The following is a 22886-nucleotide window of genomic DNA, read 5'->3' as shown; positions in this document are numbered from 1 at the left end:
CTCACTGACCCCGACGTGATTTGAACACGCAACCTTCTGATCTGGAGTCAGACGCGCTACCGTTGCGCCACGAGGTCCCTGCATTCTTTCATATTGGAACAGTTACATCAACGGCCTAAGAGACTTTCTTTTCTTTACAATGACAAAATGGGTTTACTGCTAGTAATGTTATACTGACAGTTTTTGGAACTGTTTGATCGACGAACTAAGAGACTTTCTTTTGTTTACAATGACAACAATGGTTTACTGCTAATAATGCTATACTCACAGAGGGTACCAGCGTTCTCTTCTCTACACAATTTTAAGCAAATAAGAGAATACCAGAAATGCCACACAATGCTTCTATCCTCAGACACTCACTACTGTGCCCACTGCTTATTTTTCTTTGCTTTCTCTTCAAATGAAAAAGGTTAACAGCATTTTAAAAGGCAGCCACACTAAACACCTTCTTAAACACATCATGCTACATGAAAAGTGTCATGTTCAAATGAAAATATAGCGTTTATAGTCACTTCTATACAACTGCACCAGCAGCCCCAAAAGTAGGCTTGTAGAACTTTGCCCAATTGTGTAGCAAGCTAAGGGATATTTTTTATTGCTGTGAGAGAGTGGACAGTGTACTTTCTCAGCTCCTATGAGGATAGTGAGCTAAGTGTACTTTCAATGTTTTGCCCTTTCAGAATATTACCAATCGGTTACAGCATTTCAAGGAGTCCATGTGAAGACATGGGCTTGTGTGAAAAAGCTCACTGACCCCGACGTGATTTGAACACGCAAACTTCTGATCTGGAGTCAGCCGCCCTACCGTTGCGCCACGAGGTCCCTGCGTACTTTCATATTGGAACAGTTACATCGACGGCCTAAGAGACTTTCTTTTCTTTACAATGACAAAATGGGTTTACTGCTAGTAATGTTATACTGACAGTTTTTGGAACTGTTTGATCGACGAACTAAGAGACTTTCTTTTGTTTACAATGACAACAATGGTTTACTGCTAATAATGCTATACTCACAGAGGGTACCAGCGTTCTCTTCTCTACACAATTTTAAGCAAAAAAGAGAATACCAGAAATGCCACACAATGTTTCTATCCTCAGACACTCACTACTGTGCCCACTGCTTATTTTTCTTTGCTTTCTCTTCAAATGAAAAAGGTTAACAGCATTTTAAAAGGCAGCCACACTAAACACTTTCTTAAACACATCATGCTACATGCAAAGTGTCATGTTCAAATGAAAATATAGCGTTTATAGTCACTTCTATACAACTGCACCAGCAGCCCCAAAACAAGGGTTGTAGAACTTTGCCCAATTGCGTAGCAAGCTAAGGGATATTTTTTATTGCTGTGAGAGAGTGGACAGTGTACTTTCTCAGCTCCTATGAGGATAGTTAGCTACGTGTACTTTCAATGTTTTGCCCTTTCAGAATTTTCCAATCGGTTACAGCATTTCAAGGAGTCCATGTGAAGACATGGGCTTGTGTGAAAAAGCTCACTGACCCCGACATGATTTGAACACGCAACCTTCTGATCTGGAGTCAGACGCGCTACCGTTGCGCCACGAGGTCCCTGCATTGTTTTGTATTGGAAAAGTTACATCAACGGCCTAAGAGACTTTCTTTTCTTTACAATGACAATATGGGTTTACTGCTAGTAATGTTATACTCACAGTTTTTGGAACTGTTTGATCGACGGCCTAAGAGACTTTCTTTTGTTTACAATGACAACAATGGTTTACTGCTAATAATGCTATACTCACAGAGGGTACCAGCGTTCTCTTCTCTACACAATTTTAAGCAAATAAGAGAATACCAGAAATGCCACACAATGCTTCTATCCTCAGACACTCACTACTGTGACCACTGCTTATTTTTCTTTGCTTTCTCTTCAAATGAAAAAGGTTAACAGCATTTTAAAAGGCAGCCACACTAAACACCTTCTTAAACACATCATGCTACATGAAAAGTGTCATGTTCAAAAGAAAATATAGCGTTTATAGTCACTTCTATACAACTGCACCAGCAGCCCCAAAAGAAGGCTTGTAGAACTTTGCCCAATTGTGTAGCAAGCTAAGGGATATTTTTTATTGCTGTGAGAGAGTGGACAGTGTACTTTCTCAGCTCCTATGAGGATAGTTAGCTAAGTCTACTTTCAATGTTTTGCCCTTTCAGAATATTACCAATCGGTTACAGCATTTCAAGGAGTCCATGTGAAGACATGGGCTTGTGTGAAAAAGCTCACTGACCCCGACGTGATTTGAACACGCAACCTTCTGATCTGGAGTCAGACGCGCTACCGTTGCGCCACGAGGTCCCTGCATTCTTTCATATTGGAACAGTTACATCGACGGCCTAAGAGACTTTCTTTTCTTTACAATGACAAAATGGGTTTACTGCTAGTAATGTTATACTGACAGTTTTTGGAACTGTTTGATCGACGAACTAAGAGACTTTCTTTTGTTTACAATGACAACAATGGTTTACTGCTAATAATGCTATACTCACAGAGGGTACCAGCGTTCTCTTCTCTACACAATTTTAAGCAAAAAAGAGAATACCAGAAATGCCACACAATGTTTCTATCCTCAGACACTCACTACTGTGCCCACTGCTTATTTTTCTTTGCTTTCTCTTCAAATGAAAAAGGTTAACAGCATTTTAAAAGGCAGCCACACTAAACACTTTCTTAAACACATCATGCTACATGAAAAGTGTCATGTTCAAATGAAAATATAGCGTTTACAGTCACTTCTATACAACTGCATCAGCAGCCCCAAAAGAAGGGTTGTAGAACTTTGCCCAATTGCGTAGCAAGCTAAGGGATATTTTTTATTGCTGTGAGAGAGTGGACAGTGTACTTTCTCAGCTCCTATGAGGATAGTGAGCTAAGTGTACTTTCAATGTTTTGCCCTTTCAGAATTTTCCAATCGGTTACAGCATTCCAAGGAGTCCATGTGAAGACATGGGCTTGTGTGAAAAAGCTCACTGACCCCGACGTGATTTGAACACGCAACCTTCTGATCTGGAGTCAGACGCGCTACCGTTGCGCCACGAGGTCCCTGCATTCTTTTGTATTGGAAAAGTTACATCGACGGCCTAAGAGACTTTCTTTTCTTTACAATGACAATATGGGTTTACTGCTAGTAATGTTATACTCACAGTTTTTGGAACTGTTTGATCGACGGCCTAAGAGACTTTCTTTTGTTTACAATGACAACAATGGTTTACTGCTAATAATGCTATACTCACAGAGGGTACCAGCGTTCTCTTCTCTACACAATTTTAAGCAAATAAGAGAATACCAGAAATGCCACACAATGCTTCTATCCTCAGACACTCACTACTGTGCCCACTGCTTATTTTTCTTTGCTTTCTCTTCAAATGAAAAAGGTTAACAGCATTTTAAAAGGCAGCCACACTAAACACCTTCTTAAACACATCATGCTACATGAAAAGTGTCATGTTCAAATGAAAATATAGCGTTTATAGTCACTTCTATACAACTGCACCAGCAGCCCCAAAAGAAGGCTTGTAGAACTTTGCCCAATTGTGTAGCAAGCTAAGGGATATTTTTTATTGCTGTGAGAGAGTGGACAGTGTACTTTCTCAGCTCCTATGAGGATAGTGAGCTAAGTGTACTTTCAATGTTTTGCCCTTTCAGAATATTACCAATCGGTTACAGCATTTCAAGGAGTCCATGTGAAGACATGGGCTTGTGTGAAAAAGCTCACTGACCCCGACGTGATTTGAACACACAACCTTCTGATCTGGAGTCAGACGCCCTACCGTTGCGCCACGAGGTCCCTGCATACTTCCATATTGGAACAGTTACATCGACGGCCTAAGAGACTTTCTTTTCTTTACAATGACAAAATGGGTTTACTGCTAGTAATGTTATACTGACAGTTTTTGGAACTGTTTGATCGACGAACTAAGAGACTTTCTTTTGTTTACAATGACAACAATGGTTTACTGCTAATAATGCTATACTCACAGAGGGTACCAGCGTTCTCTTCTCTACACAATTTTAAGCAAAAAAGAGAATACCAGAAATGCCACACAATGTTTCTATCCTCAGACACTCACTACTGTGCCCACTGCTTATTTTTCTTTGCTTTCTCTTCAAATGAAAAAGGTTAACAGCATTTTAAAAGGCAGCCACACTAAACACCTTCTTAAACACATCATGCTACATGAAAAGTGTCATGTTCAAATGAAAATATAGCGTTTATAGTCACTTCTATACAACCGCACCAGCAGCCCCAAAACAAGGGTTGTAGAACTTTGCCCAATTGCGTAGCAAGCTAAGGGATATTTTTTATTGCTGTGAGAGAGTGGACAGTGTACTTTCTCAGCTCCTATGAGGATAGTTAGCTAAGTGTACTTTCAATGTTTTGCCCTTTCAGAATATTACCAATCGGTTACAGCATTTCAAGGAGTCCATGTGAAGACATGGGCTTGTGTGAAAAAGCTCACTGACCCCGACGTGATTTGAACACGCAACCTTCTGATCTGGAGTCAGACGCGCTACCGTTGCGCCACGAGGTCCCTGCTTTCTTTTGTATTGGAAAAGTTACATCGACGGCCTAAGAGACTTTCTTTTCTTTACAATGACAATATGGGTTTACTGCTAGTAATGTTATACTCACAGTTTTTGGAACTGTTTGATCGACGGCCTAAGAGACTTTCTTTTGTTTACAATGACAACAATGGTTTACTGCTAATAATGCTATACTCACAGAGGGTACCAGCGTTCTCTTCTCTACACAATTTTAAGCAAATAAGAGAATACCAGAAATGCCACACAATGCTTCTATCCTCAGACACTCACTACTGTGCCCACTGCTTATTTTTCTTTGCTTTCTCTTCAAATGAAAAAGGTTAACAGCATTTTAAAAGGCAGCCACACTAAACACCTTCTTAAACACATCATGCTACATGAAAAGTGTCATGTTCAAATGAAAATATAGCGTTTATAGTCACTTCTATACAACTGCACCAGCAGCCCCAAAAGAAGGCTTGTAGAACTTTGCCCAATTGTGTAGCAAGCTAAGGGATATTATTTATTGCTGTGAGAGAGTGGACAGTGTACTTTCTCAGCTCCTATGAGGATAGTGAGCTAAGTGTACTTTCAATGTTTTGCCCTTTCAGAATATTACCAATCGGTTACAGCATTTCAAGGAGTCCATGTGAAGACATGGGCTTGTGTGAAAAAGCTCACTGACCCCGACGTGATTTGAACACGCAACCTTCTGATCTGGATTCAGACGCGCTACCGTTGCGCCACGAGGTCCCTGCATACTTTCATATTGGAACAGTTACATCGACGGCCTAAGAGACTTTCTTTTCTTTACAATGACAAAATGGGTTTACTGCTAGTAATGTTATACTGACAGTTTTTGGAACTGTTTGATCGACGAACTAAGAGACTTTCTTTTGTTTACAATGACAACAATGGTTTACTGCTAATAATGCTATACTCACAGAGGGTACCAGCGTTCTCTTCTCTACACAATTTTAAGCAAAAAAGAGAATACCAGAAATGCCACACAATGTTTCTATCCTCAGACACTCACTACTGTGCCCACTGCTTATTTTTCTTTGCTTTCTCTTCAAATGAAAAAGGTTAACAGCATTTTAAAAGGCAGCCACACTAAACACTTTCTTAAACACATCATGCTACATGAAAAGTGTCATGTTCAAATGAAAATATAGCGTTTATAGTCACTTCTATACAACTGCACCAGCAGCCCCAAAACAAGGGTTGTAGAACTTTGCCCAATTGCGTAGCAAGCTAAGGGATATTTTTTATTGCTGTGAGAGAGTGGACAGTGTACTTTCTCAGCTCCTATGAGGATAGTTAGCTACGTGTACTTTCAATGTTTTGCCCTTTCAGAATTTTCCAATCGGTTACAGCATTTCAAGGAGTCCATGTGAAGACATGGGCTTGTGTGAAAAAGCTCACTGACCCCGACGTGATTTGAACACGCAACCTTCTGATCTGGAGTCAGACGCGCTACCGTTGCGCCACGAGGTCCCTGCAGTCTTGCATATTGGAACAGTTACATCAACGGCCTAAGAGACTTTCTTTTCTTTACAATGACAAAATGGGTTTACTGCTAGTAATGTTATACTGACAGTTTTTGGAACTGTTTGATCGACGAACTAAGAGACTTTCTTTTGTTTACAATGACAACAATGGTTTACTGCTAATAATGCTATACTCACAGAGGGTACCAGCGTTCTCTTCTCTACACAATTTTAAGCAAAAAAGAGAATACCAGAAATGCCACACAATGTTTCTATCCTCAGACACTCACTACTGTGCCCACTGCTTATTTTTCTTTGCTTTCTCTTCAAATGAAAAAGGTTAACAGCATTTTAAAAGGCAGCCACACTAAACACTTTCTTAAACACATCATGCTACATGAAAAGTGTCATGTTCAAATGAAAATATAGCGTTTACAGTCACTTCTATACAACTGCATCAGCAGCCCCAAAAGAAGGGTTGTAGAACTTTGCCCAATTGCGTAGCAAGCTAAGGGATATTTTTTATTGCTGTGAGAGAGTGGACAGTGTACTTTCTCAGCTCCTATGAGGATAGTGAGCTAAGTGTACTTTCAATGTTTTGCCCTTTCAGAATTTTCCAATCGGTTACAGCATTTCAAGGAGTCCATGTGAAGACATGGGCTTGTGTGAAAAAGCTCACTGACCCCGACGTGATTTGAACACGCAACCTTCTGATCTGGAGTCAGACGCGCTACCGTTGCGCCACGAGGTCCCTGCATTCTTTTGTATTGGAAAAGTTACATCGACGGCCTAAGAGACTTTCTTTTCTTTACAATGACAATATGGGTTTACTGCTAGTAATGTTATACTCACAGTTTTTGGAACTGTTTGATCGACGAACTAAGAGACTTTCTTTTGTTTACAATGACAACAATGGTTTACTGCTAATAATGCTATACTCACAGAGGGTACCAGCGTTCTCTTCTCTACACAATTTTAAGCAAATAAGAGAATACCAGAAATGCCACACAATGCTTCTATCCTCAGACACTCACTACTGTGCCCACTGCTTATTTTTCTTTGCTTTCTCTTCAAATGAAAAAGGTTAACAGCATTTTAAAAGGCAGCCACACTAAACACCTTCTTAAACACATCATGCTACATGAAAAGTGTCATGTTCAAATGAAAATATAGCGTTTATAGTCACTTCTATACAACTGCACCAGCAGCCCCAAAAGAAGGCTTGTAGAACTTTGCCCAATTGTGTAGCAAGCTAAGGGATATTTTTTATTGCTGTGAGAGAGTGGACAGTGTACTTTCTCAGCTCCTATGAGGATAGTTAGCTAATTGTACTTTCAATGTTTTGCCCTTTCAGAATATTACCAATCGGTTACAGCATTTCAAGGAGTCCATGTGAAGACATGGGCTTGTGTGAAAAAGCTCACTGACCCCGACGTGATTTGAACACGCAATCTTCTGATCTGGAGTCAGACGCGCTACCGTTGCGCCACGAGGTCCCTGCATTCTTACATATTGGAACAGTTACATCGACGGCCTAAGAGACTTTCTTTTCTTTACAATGACAAAATGGGTTTACTGCTAGTAATGTTATACTGACAGTTTTTGGAACTGTTTGATCGACGAACTAAGAGACTTTCTTTTGTTTACAATGACAACAATGGTTTACTGCTAATAATGCTATACTCACAGAGGGTACCAGCGTTCTCTTCTCTACACAATTTTAAGCAAAAAAGAGAATACCAGAAATGCCACACAATGCTTCTATCCTCAGTCACTCACTACTGTGCCCACTGCTTATTTTTCTTTGCTTTCTCTTCAATGAAAAAGGTTAACAGCATTTTAAAAGGCAGCCACACTAAACACATTCTTAAACACATCATGCTACATGAAAAGTGTCATGTTCAAATGAAAATATAGCGTTTTTAGTCACTTCTATACAACTGCACCAGCAGCCCCAAAAGAAGGGTTGTAGAACTTTGCCCAATTGCGTAGCAAGCTAAGGGATATTTTTAATTGCTGTGAGAGAGTGGACAGTGTACTTTCTCAGCTCCTATGAGGATAGTGAGCTACGTGTACCTTCAATGTTTTGCCCTGTCAGAATTTTCCAATCGGTTACAGCATTTCAAGGAGTCCATGTGAAGACATGGGCTTGTGTGAAAAAGCTCACTGACTCTGACGTGATTTGAACACGCAACCTTCTGATCTGGAGTCAGACGCGCTACCGTTGCGCCACGAGGTCCCAGCATTCTTGTGCATTGGAAAAGTTACATCGACGGCCTAAGAGATTTTCTTTTCTTTACAATGACAATGTGGGTTTACTGCTAGTAATGTTATACTGACAGTTTTTTGGAACTGTTTGATCGGCGGCTTAAGAGACTTTCTTTTGTTTACAATGACAACAATGGTTTACTGCTAATAATGCTATAATCACAGAGGGTACCAGCGTTCTCTTCTCTACACAATTTTAAGCAAAAAAGAGAATACCAGAAATGCCACACAATGTTTCTATCCTCAGACACTCACTAATGTGCCCACTGCTTATTTTTCTTTGCTTTCTCTTCAAATGAAAAAGGTTAACAGCATTTTAAAAGGCAGCCACACTAAACACTTTCTTAAACACATCATGCTACATGAAAAGTGTCATGTTCAAATGAAAATATAGCGTTTACAGTCACTTCTATACAACTGCATCAGCAGCCCCAAAAGAAGGGTTGTAGAACTTTGCCCAATTGCGTAGCAAGCTAAGGGATATTTTTTATTGCTGTGAGAGAGTGGACAGTGTACTTTCTCAGCTCCTATGAGGATAGTGAGCTAAGTGTACTTTCAATGTTTTGCCCTTTCAGAATTTTCCAATCGGTTACAGCATTTCAAGGAGTCCATGTGAAGACATGGGCTTGTGTGAAAAAGCTCACTGACCCCGACGTGATTTGAACACGCAACCTTCTGATCTGGAGTCAGACGTGCTACCGTTGCGCCACGAGGTCCCTGCATTCTTTTGTATTGGAAAAGTTACATCGACGGCCTAAGAGACTTTCTTTTCTTTACAATGACAATATGGGTTTACTGCTAGTAATGTTATACTCACAGTTTTTGGAACTGTTTGATCGACGGCCTAAGAGACTTTCTTTTGTTTACAATGACAACAATGGTTTACTGCTAATAATGCTATACTCACAGAGGGTACCAGCGTTCTCTTCTCTACACAATTTTAAGCAAATAAGAGAATACCAGAAATGCCACACAATGCTTCTATCCTCAGACACTCACTACTGTGCCCACTGCTTATTTTTCTTTGCTTTCTCTTCAAATGAAAAAGGTTAACAGCATTTTAAAAGGCAGCCACACTAAACACCTTCTTAAACACATCATGCTACATGAAAAGTGTCATGTTCAAATGAAAATATAGCGTTTATAGTCACTTCTATACAACTGCACCAGCAGCCCCAAAAGAAGGCTTGTAGAACTTTGCCCAATTGTGTAGCAAGCTAAGGGATATTTTTTATTGCTGTGAGAGAGTGGACAGTGTACTTTCTCAGCTCCTATGAGGATAGTGAGCTTAGTGTACTTTCAATGTTTTGCCCTTTCAGAATATTACCAATCGGTTACAGCATTTTAAGGAGTCCATGTGAAGACATGGGCTTGTGTGAAAAAGCTCACTGACCCCGACGTGATTTGAACACTCAACCTTCTGATCTGGAGTCAGCCGCGCTACCGTTGCGCCACGAGGTCCCTGCATACTTTCATATTGGAACAGTTACATCGACGGCCTAAGAGACTTTCTTTTCTTTACAATGACAAAATGGGTTTACTGCTAGTAATGTTATACTGACAGTTTTTGGAACTGTTTGATCGACGAACTAAGAGACTTTCTTTTGTTTACAATGACAACAATGGTTTACTGCTAATAATGCTATACTCACAGAGGGTACCAGCGTTCTCTTCTCTTCACAATTTTAAGCAAAAAAGAGAATACCAGAAATGCCACACAATGTTTCTATCCTCAGACACTCACTACTGTGCCCACTGCTTATTTTTCTTTGCTTTCTCTTCAAATGAAAAAGGTTAACAGCATTTTAAAAGGCAGCCACACTAAACACTTTCTTAAACACATCATGCTACATGAAAAGTGTCATGTTCAAATGAAAATATAGCGTTTATAGTCACTTCTATACAACTGCACCAGCAGCCCCAAAACAAGGGTTGTAGAACTTTGCCCAATTGCGTAGCAAGCTAAGGGATATTTTTTATTGCTGTGAGAGAGTGGACAGTGTACTTTCTCAGCTCCTATGAGGATAGTTAGCTACATGTACTTTCAATGTTTTGCCCTTTCAGAATTTTCCAATCGGTTACAGCATTTCAAGGAGTCCATGTGAAGACATGGGCTTGTGTGAAAAAGCTCACTGACCCCGACGTGATTTGAACACGCAACCTTCTGATCTGGAGTCAGACGCGCTACCGTTGCGCCACGAGGTCCCTGCATTCTTTCATATTGGAACAGTTACATCAACGGCCTAAGAGACTTTCTTTTCTTTACAATGACAAAATGGGTTTACTGCTAGTAATGTTATACTGACAGTTTTTGGAACTGTTTGATCGACGAACTAAGAGACTTTCTTTTGTTTACAATGACAACAATGGTTTACTGCTAATAATGCTATACTCACAGAGGGTACCAGCGTTCTCTTCTCTACACAATTTTAAGCAAATAAGAGAATACCAGAAATGCCACACAATGCTTCTATCCTCAGACACTCACTACTGTGCCCACTGCTTATTTTTCTTTGCTTTCTCTTCAAATGAAAAAGGTTAACAGCATTTTAAAAGGCAGCCACACTAAACACCTTCTTAAACACATCATGCTACATGAAAAGTGTCATGTTCAAATGAAAATATAGCGTTTATAGTCACTTCTATACAACTGCACCAGCAGCCCCAAAAGAAGGCTTGTAGAACTTTGCCCAATTGTGTAGCAAGCTAAGGGATATTTTTTATTGCTGTGAGAGAGTGGACAGTGTACTTTCTCAGCTCCTATGAGGATAGTGAGCTAAGTGTACTTTCAATGTTTTGCCCTTTCAGAATATTACCAATCGGTTACAGCATTTCAAGGAGTCCATGTGAAGACATGGGCTTGTGTGAAAAAGCTCACTGACCCCGACGTGATTTGAACACGCAACCTTCTGATCTGGAGTCAGACGCGCTACCGTTGCACCACGAGGTCCCTGCATACTTTCATATTGGAACAGTTACATCGACGGCCTAAGAGACTTTCTTTTCTTTACAATGACAAAATGGGTTTACTGCTAGTAATGTTATACTGACAGTTTTTGGAACTGTTTGATCGACGAACTAAGAGACTTTCTTTTGTTTACAATGACAACAATGGTTTACTGCTAATAATGCTATACTCACAGAGGGTACCAGCGTTCTCTTCTCTACACAATTTTAAGCAAAAAAGAGAATACCAGAAATGCCACACAATGTTTCTATCCTCAGTCACTCACTACTGTGCCCACTGCTTATTTTTCTTTGCTTTCTCTTCAAATGAAAAAGGTTAACAGCATTTTAAAAGGCAGCCACACTAAACACTTTCTTAAACACATCATGCTACATGAAAAGTGTCATGTTCAAATGAAAATATAGCGTTTATAGTCACTTCTATACAACTGCACCAGCAGCCCCAAAACAAGGGTTGTAGAACTTTGCCCAATTGCGTAGCAAGCTAAGGGATATTTTTTATTGCTGTGAGAGAGTGGACAGTGTACTTTCTCAGCTCCTATGAGGATAGTTAGCTACGTGTACTTTCAATGTTTTGCCCTTTCAGAATTTTCCAATCGGTTACAGCATTTCAAGGAGTCCATGTGAAGACATGGGCTTGTGTGAAAAAGCTCACTGACCCCGACGTGATTTGAACACGCAACCTTCTGATCTGGAGTCAGACGCCCTACCGTTGCGCCACGAGGTCCCTGCATACTTTCATATTGGAACAGTTACATCGACGGCCTAAGAGACTTTCTTTTCTTTACAATGACAAAATGGGTTTACTGCTAGTAATGTTATACTGACAGTTTTTGGAACTGTTTGATCGACGAACTAAGAGACTTTCTTTTGTTTACAATGACAACAATGGTTTACTGCTAATAATGCTATACTCACAGAGGGTACCAGCGTTCTCTTCTCTACACAATTTTAAGCAAAAAAGAGAATACCAGAAATGCCACACAATGCTTCTATCCTCAGTCACTCACTACTGTGCCCACTGCTTATTTTTCTTTGCTTTCTCTTCAATGAAAAAGGTTAACAGCATTTTAAAAGGCAGCCACACTAAACACATTCTTAAACACATCATGCTACATGAAAAGTGTCATGTTCAAATGAAAATATAGCGTTTTTAGTCACTTCTATACAACTGCACCAGCAGCCCCAAAAGAAGGGTTGTAGAACTTTGCCCAATTGCGTAGCAAGCTAAGGGATATTTTTTATTGCTGTGAGAGAGTGGACAGTGTACTTTCTCAGCTCCTATGAGGATAGTGAGCTACGTGTACCTTCAATGTTTTGCCCTGTCAGAATTTTCCAATCGGTTACAGCATTTCAAGGAGTCCATGTGAAGACATGGGCTTGTGTGAAAAAGCTCACTGATCCCGACGTGATTTGAACACGCAACCTTCTGATCTGGAGTCAGACGCGCTACCGTTGCGCCACGAGGTCCCTGCATTCTTGTGCATTGGAAAAGTTACATCGACGGCCTAAGAGATTTTCTTTTCTTTACAATGACAATGTGGGTTTACTGCTAGTAATGTTATACTGACAGTTTTTTGGAACTGTTTGATCGGCGGCTTAAGAGACTTTCTTTTGTTTACAATGACAACAATGGTTTACTGCTAATAATGCTATAATCACAGAGGGTACCAGCGTTCTCTTCTCTACACAATTTTAAGCAAAAAAGAGAATACCAGAAATGCCACACAATGTTTCTATCCTCAGACACTCACTACTGTGCCCACTGCTTATTTTTCTTTGCTTTCTCTTCAAATGAAAAAGGTTAACAGCATATTAAAAGGCAGCCACACTAAACACTTTCTTAAACACATCATGCTACATGAAAAGTGTCATGTTCAAATGAAAATATAGCGTTTACAGTCACTTCTATACAACTGCATCAGCAGCCCCAAAAGAAGGGTTGTAGAACTTTGCCCAATTGCGTAGCAAGCTAAGGGATATTTTTTATTGCTGTGAGAGAGTGGACAGTGTACTTTCTCAGCTCCTATGAGGATAGTGAGCTAAGTGTACTTTCAATGTTTTGCCCTTTCAGAATTTTCCAATCGGTTACAGCATTTCAAGGAGTCCATGTGAAGACATGGGCTTGTGTGAAAAAGCTCACTGACCCCGACGTGATTTGAACACGCAACCTTCTGATCTGGAGTCAGACGCGCTACCGTTGCGCCACGAGGTCCCTGCATTCTTTTGTATTGGAAAAGTTACATCGACGGCCTAAGAGACTTTCTTTTCTTTACAATGACAATATGGGTTTACTGCCAGTAATGTTATACTCACAGTTTTTGGAACTGTTTGATCGACGGCCTAAGAGACTTTCTTTTGTTTACAATGACAACAATGGTTTACTGCTAATAATGCTATACTCACAGAGGGTACCAGCGTTCTCTTCTCTACACAATTTTAAGCAAATAAGAGAATACCAGAAATGCCACACAATGCTTCTATCCTTAGACACTCACTACTGTGCCCACTGCTTATTTTTCTTTGCTTTCTCTTCAAATGAAAAAGGTTAACAGCATTTTAAAAGGCAGCCACACTAAACACCTTCTTAAACACATCATGCTACATGAAAAGTGTCATGTTCAAATGAAAATATAGCGTTTATAGTCACTTCTATACAACTGCACCAGCAGCCCCAAAAGAAGGCTTGTAGAACTTTGCCCAATTGTGTAGCAAGCTAAGGGATATTTTTTATTGCTGTGAGAGAGTGGACAGTGTACTTTCTCAGCTCCTATGAGGATAGTTAGCTAAGTGTACTTTCAATGTTTTGCCCTTTCAGAATATTACCAATCGGTTACAGCATTTCAAGGAGTCCATGTGAAGACATGGGCTTGTGTGAAAAAGCTCACTGACCCCGACGTGATTTGAACACGCAACCTTCTGATCTGGAGTCAGACGCGCTACCGTTGCGCCACGAGGTCCCTGCATTCTTTCATATTGGAACAGTTACATCGACGGCCTAAGAGACTTTCTTTTCTTTACAATGACAAAATGGGTTTACTGCTAGTAATGTTATACTGACAGTTTTTGGAACTGTTTGATCGACGAACTAAGAGACTTTCTTTTGTTTACAATGACAACAATGGTTTACTGCTAATAATGCTATACTCACAGAGGGTACCAGCGTTCTCTTCTCTACACAATTTTAAGCAAAAAAGAGAATACCAGAAATGCCACACAATGCTTCTATCCTCAGTCACTCACTACTGTGCCCACTGCTTATTTTTCTTTGCTTTCTCTTCAATGAAAAAGGTTAACAGCATTTTAAAAGGCAGCCACACTAAACACATTCTTAAACACATCATGCTACATGAAAAGTGTCATGTTCAAATGAAAATATAGCGTTTTTAGTCACTTCTATACAACTGCACCAGCAGCCCCAAAAGAAGGGTTGTAGAACTTTGCCCAATTGCGTAGCAAGCTAAGGGATAATTTTAATTGCTGTGAGAGAGTGGACAGTGTACTTTCTCAGCTCCTATGAGGATAGTGAGCTACGTGTACCTTCAATGTTTTGCCCTGTCAGAATTTTCCAATCGGTTACAGCATTTCAAGGAGTCCATGTGAAGACATGGGCTTGTGTGAAAAAGCTCACTGACCCCGACGTGATTTGAACACGCAACCTTCTGATCTGGAGTCAGACGCGCTACCGTTGCGCCACGAGGTCCCTGCATTCTTGTGCATTGGAAAAGTTACATCGACGGCCTAAGAGATTTTCTTTTCTTTACAATGACAATGTGGGTTTACTGCTAGTAATGTTATACTGACAGTTTTTTGGAACTGTTTGATCGGCGGCTTAAGAGACTTTCTTTTGTTTACAATGACAACAATGGTTTACTGCTAATAATGCTATAATCACAGAGGGTACCAGCGTTCTCTTCTCTACACAATTTTAAGCAAAAAAGAGAATACCAGAAATGCCACACAATGTTTCTATCCTTAGACACTCACTACTGTGCCCACTGCTTATTTTTCTTTGCTTTCTCTTCAAATGAAAAAGGTTAACAGCATTTTAAAAGGCAGCCACACTAAACACTTTCTTAAACACATCATGCTACATGAAAAGTGTCATGTTCAAATGAAAATATAGCGTTTACAGTCACTTCTATACAACTGCATCAGCAGCCCCAAAAGAAGGGTTGTAGAACTTTGCCCAATTGCGTAGCAAGCTAAGGGATATTTTTTATTGCTGTGAGAGAGTGGACAGTGTACTTTCTCAGCTCCTATGAGGATAGTGAGCTAAGTGTACTTTCAATGTTTTGCCCTTTCAGAATTTTCCAATCGGTTACAGCATTTCAAGGAGTCCATGTGAAGACATGGGCTTGTGTGAAAAAGCTCACTGACCCCGACGTGATTTGAACACGCAACCTTCTGATCTGGAGTCAGACGCGCTACCGTTGCGCCACGAGGTCCCTGCATTCTTTTGTATTGGAAAAGTTACATCGACGGCCTAAGAGACTTTCTTTTCTTTACAATGACAATATGGGTTTACTGCTAGTAATGTTATACTCACAGTTTTTGGAACTGTTTGATCGACGGCCTAAGAGACTTTCTTTTGTTTACAATGACAACAATGGTTTACTGCTAATAATGCTATACTCACAGAGGGTACCAGCGTTCTCTTCTCTACACAATTTTAAGCAAATAAGAGAATACCAGAAATGCCACACAATGCTTCTATCCTCAGACACTCACTACTGTGCCCACTGCTTATTTTTCTTTGCTTTCTCTTCAAATGAAAAAGGTTAACAGCATTTTAAAAGGCAGCCACACTAAACACCTTCTTAAACACATCATGCTACATGAAAAGTGTCATGTTCAAATGAAAATATAGCGTTTATAGTCACTTCTATACAACTGCACCAGCAGCCCCAAAAGAAGGCTTGTAGAACTTTGCCCAATTGTGTAGCAAGCTAAGGGATATTTTTTATTGCTGTGAGAGAGTGGACAGTGTACTTTCTCAGCTCCTATGAGGATAGTGAGCTAAGTGTACTTTCAATGTTTTGCCCTTTCAGAATATTACCAATCGGTTACAGCATTTCAAGGAGTCCATGTGAAGACATGGGCTTGTGTGAAAAAGCTCACTGACCCCGACGTGATTTGAACACGCAACCTTCTGATCTGGAGTCAGACGCGCTACCGTTGCGCCACGAGGTCCCTGCATTCTAACATATTGGAACAGTTACATCGACGGCCTAAGAGACTTTCTTTTCTTTACAATGACAAAATGGGTTTACTGCTAGTAATGTTATACTGACAGTTTTTGGAACTGTTTGATCGACGAACTAAGAGACTTTCTTTTGTTTACAATGACAACAATGGTTTACTGCTAATAATGCTATACTCACAGAGGGTACCAGCGTTCTCTTCTCTACACAATTTTAAGCAAAAAAGAGAATACCAGAAATGCCACACAATGCTTCTATCCTCAGTCACTCACTACTGTGCCCACTGCTTATTTTTCTTTGCTTTCTCTTCAATGAAAAAGGTTAACAGCATTTTAAAAGGCAGCCACACTAAACACATTCTTAAACACATCATGCTACATGAAAAGTGTCATGTTCAAATGAAAATATAGCGTTTACAGTCACTTCTATACAACTGCATCAGCAGCCCCAAAAGAAGGGTTGTAGAACTTTGCCCAATTGCGTAGCAAGCTAAGGGATATTTTTTATTGCTGTGAGAGAGTGGACAGTGTACTTTCTCAGCTCCTATGAGGATAGTGAGCTAAGTGTACTTTCAATGTTTTGCCCTTTCAGAATTTTCCAATCGGTTACAGCATTTCAAGGAGTCCATGTGAAGACATGGGCTTGTGTGAAAAAGCTCACTGACCCCGACGTGATTTGAACACGCAACCTTCTGATCTGGAGTCAGACGCGCTACCGTTGCGCCACGAGGTCCCTGCATTCTTTTGTATTGGAAAAGTTACATCGACGGCCTAAGAGACTTTCTTTTCTTTACAATGACAATATGGGTTTACTGCTAGTAATGTTATACTCACAGTTTTTGGAACTGTTTGATCGACGGCCTAAGAGACTTTCTTTTGTTTACAATGACAACAATGGTTTACTGCTAATAATGCTATACTCACAGAGGGTACCAGCGTTCTCTTCTCTACACAATTTTAAGCAAATAAGAGAATACCAGAAATGCGACACAATGCTTCTATCCTCAGACACTCACTACTGTGCCCACTGCTTATTTTTCTTTGCTTTCTCTTCAAATGAAAAAAGGTTAACAGCATTTTAAAAGGCAGCCACACTAAACACCTTCTTAAACACATCATGCTACATGAAAAGTGTCATGTTCAAATGAAAATATAGCGTTTATAGTCACTTCTATACAACTGCACCAGCAGCCCCAAAAGAAGGCTTGTAGAACTTTGCCCAATTGTGTAGCAAGCTAAGGGATATTTTTTATTGCTGTGAGAGAGTGGACAGTGTACTTTCTCAGCTCCTATGAGGATAGTGAGCTAAGTGTACTTTCAATGTTTTGCCCTTTCAGAATATTACCAATCGGTTACAGCATTTCAAGGAGTCCATGTGAAGACATGGGCTTGTGTGAAAAAGCTCAGTGACCCCGACGTGATTTGAACACGCAACCTTCTGATCTGGAGTCAGACGCCCTACCGTTGCGCCACGAGGTCCCTGCATACTTCCATATTCGAACAGTTACATCGACGGCCTAAGAGACTTTCTTTTCTTTACAATGACAAAATGGGTTTACTGCTAGTAATGTTATACTGACAGTTTTTGGAACTGTTTGATCGACGAACTAAGAGACTTTCTTTTGTTTACAATGACAACAATGGTTTACTGCTAATAATGCTATACTCACAGAGGGTACCAGCGTTCTCTTCTCTACACAATTTTAAGCAAAAAAGAGAATACCAGAAATGCCACACAATGTTTCTATCCTCAGACACTCACTACTGTGCCCACTGCTTATTTTTCTTTGCTTTCTCTTCAAATGAAAAAGGTTAACAGCATTTTAAAAGGCAGCCACACTAAACACTTTCTTAAACACATCATGCTACATGAAAAGTGTCATGTTCAAATGAAAATATAGCGTTTATAGTCACTTCTATACAACTGCACCAGCAGCCCCAAAACAAGGGTTGTAGAACGTTGCCCAATTGCGTAGCAAGCTAAGGGATATTTTTTATTGCTGTGAGAGAGTGGACAGTGTACTTTCTCAGCTCCTATGAGGATAGTTAGCTACGTGTACTTTCAATGTTTTGCCCTTTCAGAATTTTCCAATCGGTTACAGCATTTTAAGGAGTCCATGTGAAGACATGGGCTTGTGTGAAAAAGCTCACTGACCCCGACGTGATTTGAACACGCAACCTTCTGATCTGGAGTCAGACGCGCTACCGTTGCGCCACGAGGTCCCTGCATTCTTTTGTATTGGAAAAGTTACATCGACGGCCTAAGAGACTTTCTTTTCTTTACAATGACAATATGGGTTTACTGCCAGTAATGTTATACTCACAGTTTTTGGAACTGTTTGATCGACGGCCTAAGAGACTTTCTTTTGTTTACAATGACAACAATGGTTTACTGCTAATAATGCTATACTCACAGAGGGTACCAGCGTTCTCTTCTCTACACAATTTTAAGCAAATAAGAGAATACCAGAAATGCCACACAATGCTTCTATCCTTAGACACTCACTACTGTGCCCACTGCTTATTTTTCTTTGCTTTCTCTTCAAATGAAAAAGGTTAACAGCATTTTAAAAGGCAGCCACACTAAACACCTTCTTAAACACATCATGCTACATGAAAAGTGTCATGTTCAAATGAAAATATAGCGTTTATAGTCACTTCTATACAACTGCACCAGCAGCCCCAAAAGAAGGCTTGTAGAACTTTGCCCAATTGTGTAGCAAGCTAAGGGATATTTTTTATTGCTGTGAGAGAGTGGACAGTGTACTTTCTCAGCTCCTATGAGGATAGTTAGCTAAGTGTACTTTCAATGTTTTGCCCTTTCAGAATATTACCAATCGGTTACAGCATTTCAAGGAGTCCATGTGAAGACATGGGCTTGTGTGAAAAAGCTCACTGACCCCGACGTGATTTGAACACGCAACCTTCTGATCTGGAGTCAGACGCGCTACCGTTGCGCCACGAGGTCCCTGCATTCTTTCATATTGGAACAGTTACATCGACGGCCTAAGAGACTTTCTTTTCTTTACAATGACAAAATGGGTTTACTGCTAGTAATGTTATACTGACAGTTTTTGGAACTGTTTGATCGACGAACTAAGAGACTTTCTTTTGTTTACAATGACAACAATGGTTTACTGCTAATAATGCTATACTCACAGAGGGTACCAGCGTTCTCTTCTCTACACAATTTTAAGCAAAAAAGAGAATACCAGAAATGCCACACAATGCTTCTATCCTCAGTCACTCACTACTGTGCCCACTGCTTATTTTTCTTTGCTTTCTCTTCAATGAAAAAGGTTAACAGCATTTTAAAAGGCAGCCACACTAAACACATTCTTAAACACATCATGCTACATGAAAAGTGTCATGTTCAAATGAAAATATAGCGTTTTTAGTCACTTCTATACAACTGCACCAGCAGCCCCAAAAGAAGGGTTGTAGAACTTTGCCCAATTGCGTAGCAAGCTAAGGGATAATTTTAATTGCTGTGAGAGAGTGGACAGTGTACTTTCTCAGCTCCTATGAGGATAGTGAGCTACGTGTACCTTCAATGTTTTGCCCTGTCAGAATTTTCCAATCGGTTACAGCATTTCAAGGAGTCCATGTGAAGACATGGGCTTGTGTGAAAAAGCTCACTGACCCCGACGTGATTTGAACACGCAACCTTCTGATCTGGAGTCAGACGCGCTACCGTTGCGCCACGAGGTCCCTGCATTCTTGTGCATTGGAAAAGTTACATCGACGGCCTAAGAGATTTTCTTTTCTTTACAATGACAATGTGGGTTTACTGCTAGTAATGTTATACTGACAGTTTTTTGGAACTGTTTGATCGGCGGCTTAAGAGACTTTCTTTTGTTTACAATGACAACAATGGTTTACTGCTAATAATGCTATAATCACAGAGGGTACCAGCGTTCTCTTCTCTACACAATTTTAAGCAAAAAAGAGAATACCAGAAATGCCACACAATGTTTCTATCCTTAGACACTCACTACTGTGCCCACTGCTTATTTTTCTTTGCTTTCTCTTCAAATGAAAAAGGTTAACAGCATTTTAAAAGGCAGCCACACTAAACACTTTCTTAAACACATCATGCTACATGAAAAGTGTCATGTTCAAATGAAAATATAGCGTTTACAGTCACTTCTATACAACTGCATCAGCAGCCCCAAAAGAAGGGTTGTAGAACTTTGCCCAATTGCGTAGCAAGCTAAGGGATATTTTTTATTGCTGTGAGAGAGTGGACAGTGTACTTTCTCAGCTCCTATGAGGATAGTGAGCTAAGTGTACTTTCAATGTTTTGCCCTTTCAGAATTTTCCAATCGGTTACAGCATTTCAAGGAGTCCATGTGAAGACATGGGCTTGTGTGAAAAAGCTCACTGACCCCGACGTGATTTGAACACGCAACCTTCTGATCTGGAGTCAGACGCGCTACCGTTGCGCCACGAGGTCCCTGCATTCTTTTGTATTGGAAAAGTTACATCGACGGCCTAAGAGACTTTCTTTTCTTTACAATGACAATATGGGTTTACTGCTAGTAATGTTATACTCACAGTTTTTGGAACTGTTTGATCGACGGCCTAAGAGACTTTCTTTTGTTTACAATGACAACAATGGTTTACTGCTAATAATGCTATACTCACAGAGGGTACCAGCGTTCTCTTCTCTACACAATTTTAAGCAAATAAGAGAATACCAGAAATGCCACACAATGCTTCTATCCTCAGACACTCACTACTGTGCCCACTGCTTATTTTTCTTTGCTTTCTCTTCAAATGAAAAAGGTTAACAGCATTTTAAAAGGCAGCCACACTAAACACCTTCTTAAACACATCATGCTACATGAAAAGTGTCATGTTCAAATGAAAATATAGCGTTTATAGTCACTTCTATACAACTGCACCAGCAGCCCCAAAAGAAGGCTTGTAGAACTTTGCCCAATTGTGTAGCAAGCTAAGGGATATTTTTTATTGCTGTGAGAGAGTGGACAGTGTACTTTCTCAGCTCCTATGAGGATAGTGAGCTAAGTGTACTTTCAATGTTTTGCCCTTTCAGAATATTACCAATCGGTTACAGCATTTCAAGGAGTCCATGTGAAGACATGGGCTTGTGTGAAAAAGCTCACTGACCCCGACGTGATTTGAACACGCAACCTTCTGATCTGGAGTCAGACGCGCTACCGTTGCGCCACGAGGTCCCTGCATTCTAACATATTGGAACAGTTACATCGACGGCCTAAGAGACTTTCTTTTCTTTACAATGACAAAATGGGTTTACTGCTAGTAATGTTATACTGACAGTTTTTGGAACTGTTTGATCGACGAACTAAGAGACTTTCTTTTGTTTACAATGACAACAATGGTTTACTGCTAATAATGCTATACTCACAGAGGGTACCAGCGTTCTCTTCTCTACACAATTTTAAGCAAAAAAGAGAATACCAGAAATGCCACACAATGCTTCTATCCTCAGTCACTCACTACTGTGCCCACTGCTTATTTTTCTTTGCTTTCTCTTCAATGAAAAAGGTTAACAGCATTTTAAAAGGCAGCCACACTAAACACATTCTTAAACACATCATGCTACATGAAAAGTGTCATGTTCAAATGAAAATATAGCGTTTACAGTCACTTCTATACAACTGCATCAGCAGCCCCAAAAGAAGGGTTGTAGAACTTTGCCCAATTGCGTAGCAAGCTAAGGGATATTTTTTATTGCTGTGAGAGAGTGGACAGTGTACTTTCTCAGCTCCTATGAGGATAGTGAGCTAAGTGTACTTTCAATGTTTTGCCCTTTCAGAATTTTCCAATCGGTTACAGCATTTCAAGGAGTCCATGTGAAGACATGGGCTTGTGTGAAAAAGCTCACTGACCCCGACGTGATTTGAACACGCAACCTTCTGATCTGGAGTCAGACGCGCTACCGTTGCGCCACGAGGTCCCTGCATTCTTTTGTATTGGAAAAGTTACATCGACGGCCTAAGAGACTTTCTTTTCTTTACAATGACAATATGGGTTTACTGCTAGTAATGTTATACTCACAGTTTTTGGAACTGTTTGATCGACGGCCTAAGAGACTTTCTTTTGTTTACAATGACAACAATGGTTTACTGCTAATAATGCTATACTCACAGAGGGTACCAGCGTTCTCTTCTCTACACAATTTTAAGCAAATAAGAGAATACCAGAAATGCGACACAATGCTTCTATCCTCAGACACTCACTACTGTGCCCACTGCTTATTTTTCTTTGCTTTCTCTTCAAATGAAAAAGGTTAACAGCATTTTAAAAGGCAGCCACACTAAACACCTTCTCTAACACATCATGCTACATGAAAAGTGTCATGTTCAAATGAAAATATAGCGTTTATAGTCACTTCTATACAACTGCACCAGCAGCCCCAAAAGAAGGCTTGTAG

The 22886-nt window shown here is 40.2% G+C and overlaps 1 protein-coding gene and 30 non-coding genes across 31 annotated transcripts in view; all 31 read right to left on the bottom strand.

The window, feature by feature from the left end:
* Nucleotides 1-22886, bottom strand: part of GUCY2D (guanylate cyclase 2D, retinal) — a 604889-nt gene that overhangs the window by 472361 nt on the left and 109642 nt on the right. The window lies entirely within an intron of this gene.
* TRNAW-CCA (transfer RNA tryptophan (anticodon CCA)) lies at nt 6-77 on the bottom strand. Its single transcript has one exon. It is a non-coding gene; the product is annotated as a tRNA-Trp (tRNA).
* On the bottom strand, nt 1495-1566 carry TRNAW-CCA (transfer RNA tryptophan (anticodon CCA)). The gene has a single exon. It is a non-coding gene; the product is annotated as a tRNA-Trp (tRNA).
* TRNAW-CCA (transfer RNA tryptophan (anticodon CCA)) lies at nt 2240-2311 on the bottom strand. The gene has a single exon. It is a non-coding gene; the product is annotated as a tRNA-Trp (tRNA).
* On the bottom strand, nt 2984-3055 carry TRNAW-CCA (transfer RNA tryptophan (anticodon CCA)). The gene has a single exon. It is a non-coding gene; the product is annotated as a tRNA-Trp (tRNA).
* Nucleotides 3729-3800, bottom strand: TRNAW-CCA (transfer RNA tryptophan (anticodon CCA)). Its single transcript has one exon. It is a non-coding gene; the product is annotated as a tRNA-Trp (tRNA).
* Nucleotides 4474-4545, bottom strand: TRNAW-CCA (transfer RNA tryptophan (anticodon CCA)). Its single transcript has one exon. It is a non-coding gene; the product is annotated as a tRNA-Trp (tRNA).
* On the bottom strand, nt 5219-5290 carry TRNAW-CCA (transfer RNA tryptophan (anticodon CCA)). Its single transcript has one exon. It is a non-coding gene; the product is annotated as a tRNA-Trp (tRNA).
* On the bottom strand, nt 5963-6034 carry TRNAW-CCA (transfer RNA tryptophan (anticodon CCA)). The gene has a single exon. It is a non-coding gene; the product is annotated as a tRNA-Trp (tRNA).
* On the bottom strand, nt 6707-6778 carry TRNAW-CCA (transfer RNA tryptophan (anticodon CCA)). Its single transcript has one exon. It is a non-coding gene; the product is annotated as a tRNA-Trp (tRNA).
* TRNAW-CCA (transfer RNA tryptophan (anticodon CCA)) lies at nt 7452-7523 on the bottom strand. Its single transcript has one exon. It is a non-coding gene; the product is annotated as a tRNA-Trp (tRNA).
* Nucleotides 8195-8266, bottom strand: TRNAW-CCA (transfer RNA tryptophan (anticodon CCA)). The gene has a single exon. It is a non-coding gene; the product is annotated as a tRNA-Trp (tRNA).
* Nucleotides 8940-9011, bottom strand: TRNAW-CCA (transfer RNA tryptophan (anticodon CCA)). Its single transcript has one exon. It is a non-coding gene; the product is annotated as a tRNA-Trp (tRNA).
* On the bottom strand, nt 9685-9756 carry TRNAW-CCA (transfer RNA tryptophan (anticodon CCA)). Its single transcript has one exon. It is a non-coding gene; the product is annotated as a tRNA-Trp (tRNA).
* Nucleotides 10429-10500, bottom strand: TRNAW-CCA (transfer RNA tryptophan (anticodon CCA)). Its single transcript has one exon. It is a non-coding gene; the product is annotated as a tRNA-Trp (tRNA).
* TRNAW-CCA (transfer RNA tryptophan (anticodon CCA)) lies at nt 11174-11245 on the bottom strand. Its single transcript has one exon. It is a non-coding gene; the product is annotated as a tRNA-Trp (tRNA).
* On the bottom strand, nt 11918-11989 carry TRNAW-CCA (transfer RNA tryptophan (anticodon CCA)). Its single transcript has one exon. It is a non-coding gene; the product is annotated as a tRNA-Trp (tRNA).
* TRNAW-CCA (transfer RNA tryptophan (anticodon CCA)) lies at nt 12661-12732 on the bottom strand. The gene has a single exon. It is a non-coding gene; the product is annotated as a tRNA-Trp (tRNA).
* On the bottom strand, nt 13406-13477 carry TRNAW-CCA (transfer RNA tryptophan (anticodon CCA)). The gene has a single exon. It is a non-coding gene; the product is annotated as a tRNA-Trp (tRNA).
* TRNAW-CCA (transfer RNA tryptophan (anticodon CCA)) lies at nt 14151-14222 on the bottom strand. Its single transcript has one exon. It is a non-coding gene; the product is annotated as a tRNA-Trp (tRNA).
* Nucleotides 14894-14965, bottom strand: TRNAW-CCA (transfer RNA tryptophan (anticodon CCA)). The gene has a single exon. It is a non-coding gene; the product is annotated as a tRNA-Trp (tRNA).
* Nucleotides 15639-15710, bottom strand: TRNAW-CCA (transfer RNA tryptophan (anticodon CCA)). The gene has a single exon. It is a non-coding gene; the product is annotated as a tRNA-Trp (tRNA).
* On the bottom strand, nt 16384-16455 carry TRNAW-CCA (transfer RNA tryptophan (anticodon CCA)). The gene has a single exon. It is a non-coding gene; the product is annotated as a tRNA-Trp (tRNA).
* On the bottom strand, nt 17127-17198 carry TRNAW-CCA (transfer RNA tryptophan (anticodon CCA)). The gene has a single exon. It is a non-coding gene; the product is annotated as a tRNA-Trp (tRNA).
* Nucleotides 17873-17944, bottom strand: TRNAW-CCA (transfer RNA tryptophan (anticodon CCA)). The gene has a single exon. It is a non-coding gene; the product is annotated as a tRNA-Trp (tRNA).
* TRNAW-CCA (transfer RNA tryptophan (anticodon CCA)) lies at nt 18617-18688 on the bottom strand. The gene has a single exon. It is a non-coding gene; the product is annotated as a tRNA-Trp (tRNA).
* On the bottom strand, nt 19362-19433 carry TRNAW-CCA (transfer RNA tryptophan (anticodon CCA)). Its single transcript has one exon. It is a non-coding gene; the product is annotated as a tRNA-Trp (tRNA).
* TRNAW-CCA (transfer RNA tryptophan (anticodon CCA)) lies at nt 20105-20176 on the bottom strand. Its single transcript has one exon. It is a non-coding gene; the product is annotated as a tRNA-Trp (tRNA).
* Nucleotides 20850-20921, bottom strand: TRNAW-CCA (transfer RNA tryptophan (anticodon CCA)). The gene has a single exon. It is a non-coding gene; the product is annotated as a tRNA-Trp (tRNA).
* On the bottom strand, nt 21595-21666 carry TRNAW-CCA (transfer RNA tryptophan (anticodon CCA)). Its single transcript has one exon. It is a non-coding gene; the product is annotated as a tRNA-Trp (tRNA).
* TRNAW-CCA (transfer RNA tryptophan (anticodon CCA)) lies at nt 22338-22409 on the bottom strand. Its single transcript has one exon. It is a non-coding gene; the product is annotated as a tRNA-Trp (tRNA).

Source organism: Hyperolius riggenbachi, chromosome 3 (assembly GCF_040937935.1).
Source record: "Hyperolius riggenbachi isolate aHypRig1 chromosome 3, aHypRig1.pri, whole genome shotgun sequence".
Taxonomy (NCBI): domain Eukaryota; kingdom Metazoa; phylum Chordata; class Amphibia; order Anura; family Hyperoliidae; genus Hyperolius; species Hyperolius riggenbachi.
The sequence above is the reverse complement of the archived record's forward strand: the minus strand, read 5'-3'. Positions and strand labels throughout refer to the sequence as shown.